Source organism: Nicotiana tabacum, chromosome 7, assembly GCF_000715075.1.
Source record: "Nicotiana tabacum cultivar K326 chromosome 7, ASM71507v2, whole genome shotgun sequence".
NCBI classification, from domain to species: Eukaryota; Viridiplantae; Streptophyta; class Magnoliopsida; order Solanales; family Solanaceae; genus Nicotiana; species Nicotiana tabacum.
The window spans coordinates 42,716,703-42,723,024 of NC_134086.1; positions in this window are offsets into that span (position 1 = coordinate 42,716,703).

Here is a 6,322-nt window from a genome sequence, read left to right on the forward strand (position 1 = left end):
TTATTTTTTTGGGGGGGGGGGGGGGGGTCTATTTTGATTTGGTGATAATTGGATAACATTTGTATGTAATAACTATGAGACTATTTTTTCTTTTATCTTTACTTCTTGTTATTTTACTTTTGGTATGTATATATTTATTACTTTCACATTTGGTATGTATATATTTTACCGTTTGATGTATATATTCATTTTCATTTATGTAAATATTCGCTTTACTTTAATTTTGTATATATTCAATTTGATTTAAGTAGTTTACTTCATAACTTCTTTCGTAATTTTACTTCATAACTTCTTATTTCCTTTAGTAGTTTCTTTTTAAGGTGTTAGCTTCTTTTTTATATTTTTGTGAACAATAAGCCTTTGGTTTTCTTAATGCCACGGTTCTTTCCAAAGGTGTATGTTGTGTGAATCGGGTGGCTCTTCCTGACGATGGATGGCGTGGCAACCTTCTTACTCCGTTTTTCTTTTTGCATTGATATGTTGTAGTAGTGAATAAAAGTGTCTCAGGCAAGCTTCACTTGGGACTAGCACATTTAACTTCGACCTTATGGTTAGAAACAAGTTAACTTTCAAAGAATAGTTCTAGTTGTGACCTTTAGACTCTTGTGTTAACTAAACAATCATCGAGTGACTTCTTGGAGCCATTTGTGATGCTCAATCTTAGCTAGGGTTGTTGTGGGCCCTCGACTCTGTTCTCTTTAGAAATCCAACATCTTGTGAGGTGAGGTATTAAATTGTAAGTCCAAGTCCTGTGACAATAAGTCTAGAACTTGCCCTGAATGTTTGTCTAGGAAAAATTCTAAGTGTAGCTCGACTTGAGAAATGATTATAGGCTCTGCTTGATCCAATTTGAAACTTGAAAGCATCCATAGCCTACCAAATATGATACCCCTAGTCAACCCCGTTGAGCCGAAGCCCTTTTTCTTTTAATAACCATGATACAAGCCTTTATCCGTTCTATAATGACCCTCTCTTGGCACCCAACAAAAACATAAATTTGGGGGAGAGACGAGGAATGTGAAAGTGATAAAAGGTAGAAAATAAAGAAAAGGGAAGTCAAAAGAAAAGAAAGAAAAGCCAAAAAGCCAATGAAAGCCAAAAAGAAAGTGAATAAGATAGAAAAGTGAAGTGATTCAATGAATGCAATGATGAAAAGCATGGAATGATTAGAAAAGGAGAAAAATCATCGTCATGAACAAGAAAAAGTGACAGTGTGTCTCTCTAGTGCCCCTAAGGAAAAAGAAAATGACTCAAAGAGTCAAGAAAGTGTGAGTCGAAACGAGAGAATGAAGTGCTTAAGGAAAGATGAAACCTTCATAGATCGATAAATCCTACCTTGATCCAAAAGCCTTCATTACATTCCCGCAAAAGCCCTATATAATTTCGAGTTGAGTGAGCTTACATTAGTGGTGATTCACATAAGGGGCAAGCTTATGGTACTTAGAGCCAGACTTGTGACATCCCCTTGTGAGAAACGAGTGTACTTCTTCACAATCCTTATTTTGAGTACTACAATTCTTAAGTGAGATTTGCTTATGAAGAGTAGAGGAGAAAGAGTTTGGGTTCCACAACGACCTACGTAATAGAGCGAGCTTCCTTGGCGAATTCAGTCAACTCTTGATGCTTTAGTGTTGCATTAAAACTATGGTACTCAAAAGGTTTTGTGTTGTTGATAATTCATTTGTGTTGAGGGTAATTGTTAGTCCCAATTGATGCTTGATGAAGACATCTTAGGACAGCTGAAATTTTCCCTTCGTATTCTTGTGGAGGTGGGAATTACCTTATTTGCTTGAGGACAAGCAAAAGCTTAAGTTTGGGGGAGTTGATAAGTAAGGATTTTAGCCTATTATTTGCTCTCTTTTACTTAGGTTTTGGGTCAAAATGCGTGAAGGTATTCCCGAAACTAACTTAATGTTCTTGCTTGCAGGGTTTGTTCGAAATGAGCCAAAGAAGCCATAATCAACTCATAAAGGAGTCAAACTTGAACAAATCCAAGACTGGGATAAGAGCGCAGACCGCGACATAAAAGTGCAGCCGCGTAAGGATCAACGCTGAGGCGGCCATAATTCGTGGACCACGAAGTAGAGATTTAGAGAAATGGTTTTGAGAACAAGCATGGGCGTAGACAACGACAGAAAGATGCGGCCGCTAAATTACTGGCGCGACCGCGTTTGGAATTCTGCTGACATTGTGTGCTAAGGATCAGAGACTTTGCAAGTTATGCAAAAACGAAGAAAGCGGTCCGCATCAAGAATACGCGGCCGCAAAAATCGCCCATGCGGACGCGATGAAAAATACGAGGTCCGCGAAACAAGTTCCAGCCCAGTCTCAGAAGTACAGAAATGCGGACCGCGCTCAATATTACGTGGCCGCAAAAGTAAGTGTGTGGCCACTGTCAGAATTATGCGGCCGCGAAACCTCCACAGGGGCATTTTTGTGTGAAAAATTTATCCTAGTATGAATAGTTGTTTTCACATTTTTAGATTATGTTATGTTTTGCTGAGCACATGGGACAACTAGTTTTTCCTATTTGGGCAATTTTGTACAAGATTTGCTTTATAACATTAAATTTTCATCTTTTAATTTAGTATTATGGATTTTCTCTTCTCTTTATCTTTGATTTCTGTTATTTTCATGAGTAGCTAAATCCATAGCTAGGGTTGTGACCCAATCGTAATGTGGGTATTTAATTGGTCTTGAATTTTAGGGCTTGAATGTGTATGGGTTAGTGATTTTTAGCCTACTTCTTGCTAGAGCTATTGAATTAGTAGTTGCAAATTCTAATTTATGCCTTTACGACTTAGTCTCTGCTTGAGAATGTTACACCCTGCAATATTATGATGATGTTACGTCCTGCAGTATTACATTACGGTGATGTTACGCTTTGCAACATTAAGTTATGATGATGTTGCACCCTGTAGTATTGCACGTTGAATTTGTCGTAAGGTAATTGACATCAGTCCAAGTAAAAGATTATTTGGAGATCATAAGAATTATGCTATTTCACAAGTGATGAGTAAATTCCTGAAGGTGAAAGGGGAAGCAAGTCAAAGAAAATAAATTTTCGTTAAAGTTTGGCATTTTGGGGTAAAATACGGCCCGAGCTAAAATATCCGGTATTTATGGACTAGTGTCATACAAGGTACTACATGACCATGCTAGTAAGGTGTACAAGGTATATTACAAAAGAGTAGTATTTTAATTAAGTTGAGATAATTTTTTAAATTATGCGGGTAATTGATTAATTACCGGATAACAGGACATTATCCAGTTAACTAATAAGTGGATAGAAATTACATGTGGCAAAAAGCCACAATAGTAAGAGAACGACTCTTACTAGTTTTATGATTAGGTGGCAAAACGCCACAATAATAAGAGAATGACTCTTACTAGTCTTATACTTAGGTGGCAAAAAGCCACAATATTTACTTTAATATATTCAATACCTCTAAAAAGAGATGACCAATAAACGGGAAAAATTACTCCAAACCGTCTGCCCTACAACTTTCAGAGTTTACATTTCTAGTTGGCATTTCCCTAAGAAAAGCCAACAAGCCTATCATTTCAAGTTTGTCACCTTCAACATTCCCAATACACTAGCAGTCAAGCATGTTGCTTCCTCTTTACTCAGAACGTGAAAGTTCAGAACGTGAAATTCCCTTACATCCAAAACGTGAAATTCTCTTAAATACTACAATGTCCAAACGTGAAATGTTAATTCAAAGAAAGCCCGATACAATCTTTCTCAAGAATATCATACGGATTTTTCCCCTACTTCGGTCTGTCATTACGTGTTTTATCACAAGAGACGTATGTTAGAGGAATTATCAACAAAATCGATCCAGGTATGTTAAGGTTATCCCTTCTTTCTTTTGCCATGATCCATACGATACAAATGAAACGAGCAAAATACGCAACTTTCATAAATGACTCTATTCTTAAAAATACTAGGGGTGCCTATATTCTTAATTCCCCATGTGTCATATTATTCTATCAACTGTTCATGGGTCTAAGAAAAATACAAAAGTTGAAAGAGTTTACTTTATGATATTACTCAAAGGCAAAATGGTCTTATGACATTCCGAAAGATTTTATTAACGTACTTTTCATGCATTGCATTCATGTACATTGACCCATGACCAGATGATATTATATACGCATATATATGCATGTATATATATGTATATGGGATATGAGAAAGGTTATGGCATTATATACATACCATCACCTGATTAGCTGGTATACGCTGATAATTTTGTCCACAGTGGCCAAGATGATATGATGGGATGCCCTCAGAGGTTGATGATTTTATGAAATATATACATATGCACGACATGACATTGATACACATATGCATGATACTATAATTATTTCATGATATACAAAGCTTTTCAGACTTACAGGTGGAGTCATTTACTCAATATTTCCTTCATGTCTGTTATGTACTTATTATGTGCCTTACATACTCAGTACATTATTCGTACAGACATCCCTTTTTGCCTGGGGACGTTGTGTTTTATGCCCGCAGATCCCGATAGACAGGTCGAGAGCTCTCCAAGTAGGCTATCAGCTCAGCGGAAGATGTTGGTGCGCTCCATTTGCTTCGAAGTTGCTTGTTTGGTTAGTATAAGTTAGATGTGTATTGTTTGGTATGGCAGGACTCTGTCCCGAACTTTATGAAAATTATGTATTCTTAGAGGCTTGTAGACAGATGTCATATACGTAAAAGATTGTATGGCCTTATCGGCCTATGTTCAGTGTTCAAGTAGTTATTTTGGTCTTAGAGGCCATATATGTCTTATGTATAAGTTGACATTACCTGTTGTATTCTACCTATTTCACGGCAGCCTCTCCGGCTCAGTTATTTATGATAGTATGACATGAAAAGATATGTTTTGTTGGGTTGCAAACACTGATTCATGCCTTTATGACTTAGTCTCTTCTTGAGAAAGAGGGACTAAGTCTAGGAAAACTAGGCTAAAAAGGAATTGGGGTGAACTCAAGAAATTGATAGCCCCAATTAAAGGGTTAAACCTAGAGATAATAATACCGGACTTGAGCTAAAATCACTTGAATTGCATTAATACCCATTTGGACTTGAGAAAACCAAATTGGGCAAAATCATTCAAACTACTGAGAGGTATAGAGTGAGTACCCGGGTGTGATAGCTATATTACGACCCCAATTAATTACATGATTACCTATATTCTAGCTACCCGTTAGATATCCACCTAGGCGGAAGTCACTACCCTAGTCCCTTCAAATCGTTGAAAACAACCAACAAAAATATTGTACTTAGTTTCAAATACTGCATGCTATAGAATAGAAGTAGAAGTAGAAAACAGACCAACCATTTGTGGAAGTGCAACTAAGAGCAAAACCCGCATCTCTACTTAGATATAAACCTAACTCTAAATAAATTAACTCCTTGTGAATTCGATCCCGACCTTGTTGGGTAAAACTGCATCGACTATCCTCGCTACTCAATAGTAGTACAGGCTTGGACCCGATCAACAACCCAATCTAAACATAAAAGTTATGCGGACCGGAAGGTTCGCGATGTGACATTCATGGTCGGAGAGCGGGTCTTGCTCCGGGTTTTGCCTATGAAAGGCATTATGAGCTTTGGAAAGAAGGGCAAGCTGAGCCCAAGGTTTATTGGTCCCTTTGAGGTGTTGCGGCGAGTTAGGGAGGTTGCTTATGAGCTTGCCTTACCTCCCAGCCTAGCAGGAGTTCACCCGATATTTCATGTTTCGATGCTCCGGAAGTATCACGACGATCCATCTCATGTGTTGATTTCAGCTCAGTCCAGTTGGACAAAGATCTATCCTATGTTGAGGAGCAAGTGGCTATTTTGGACAGACAGGTTCGAAAGCTGAGGTCAAAGAACATTGCATCAGTAAAGGTTGAGTGGCTGGGTCAGTCGGTCGAGGAGGTGACTTGGAAGACCGAGCAGGATATGCGCAGTCGTTACCCTCATCTTTTTACCACTCCAGGTATGTCTCTATACTCGTTCGAGGACGGACGATTATTTTAAGAAGGGGAGGATGTAACGACCCGACTGGTCGTTGTAAGAGTTAGAGCCCCGATCCCTTATTAACTAATTTCTCAGTATCTATTTCTGCTATTGTGGCTTGCCGGGAGGTTTCATTTTGGTTTTTGAAAATGTTTGGGACACTTAGTCCGTAAATGGAGGTTTAAGCCTTGGGATTTGCATCTTAGTCGGAACTATATGAAGACGACTCCGGAATAGAGTTCTGTCGATTCCGTTAGCTTCGTTGAGTGATTTTGGGCTTATGGGTGTAAGCACATAATTTTTGAC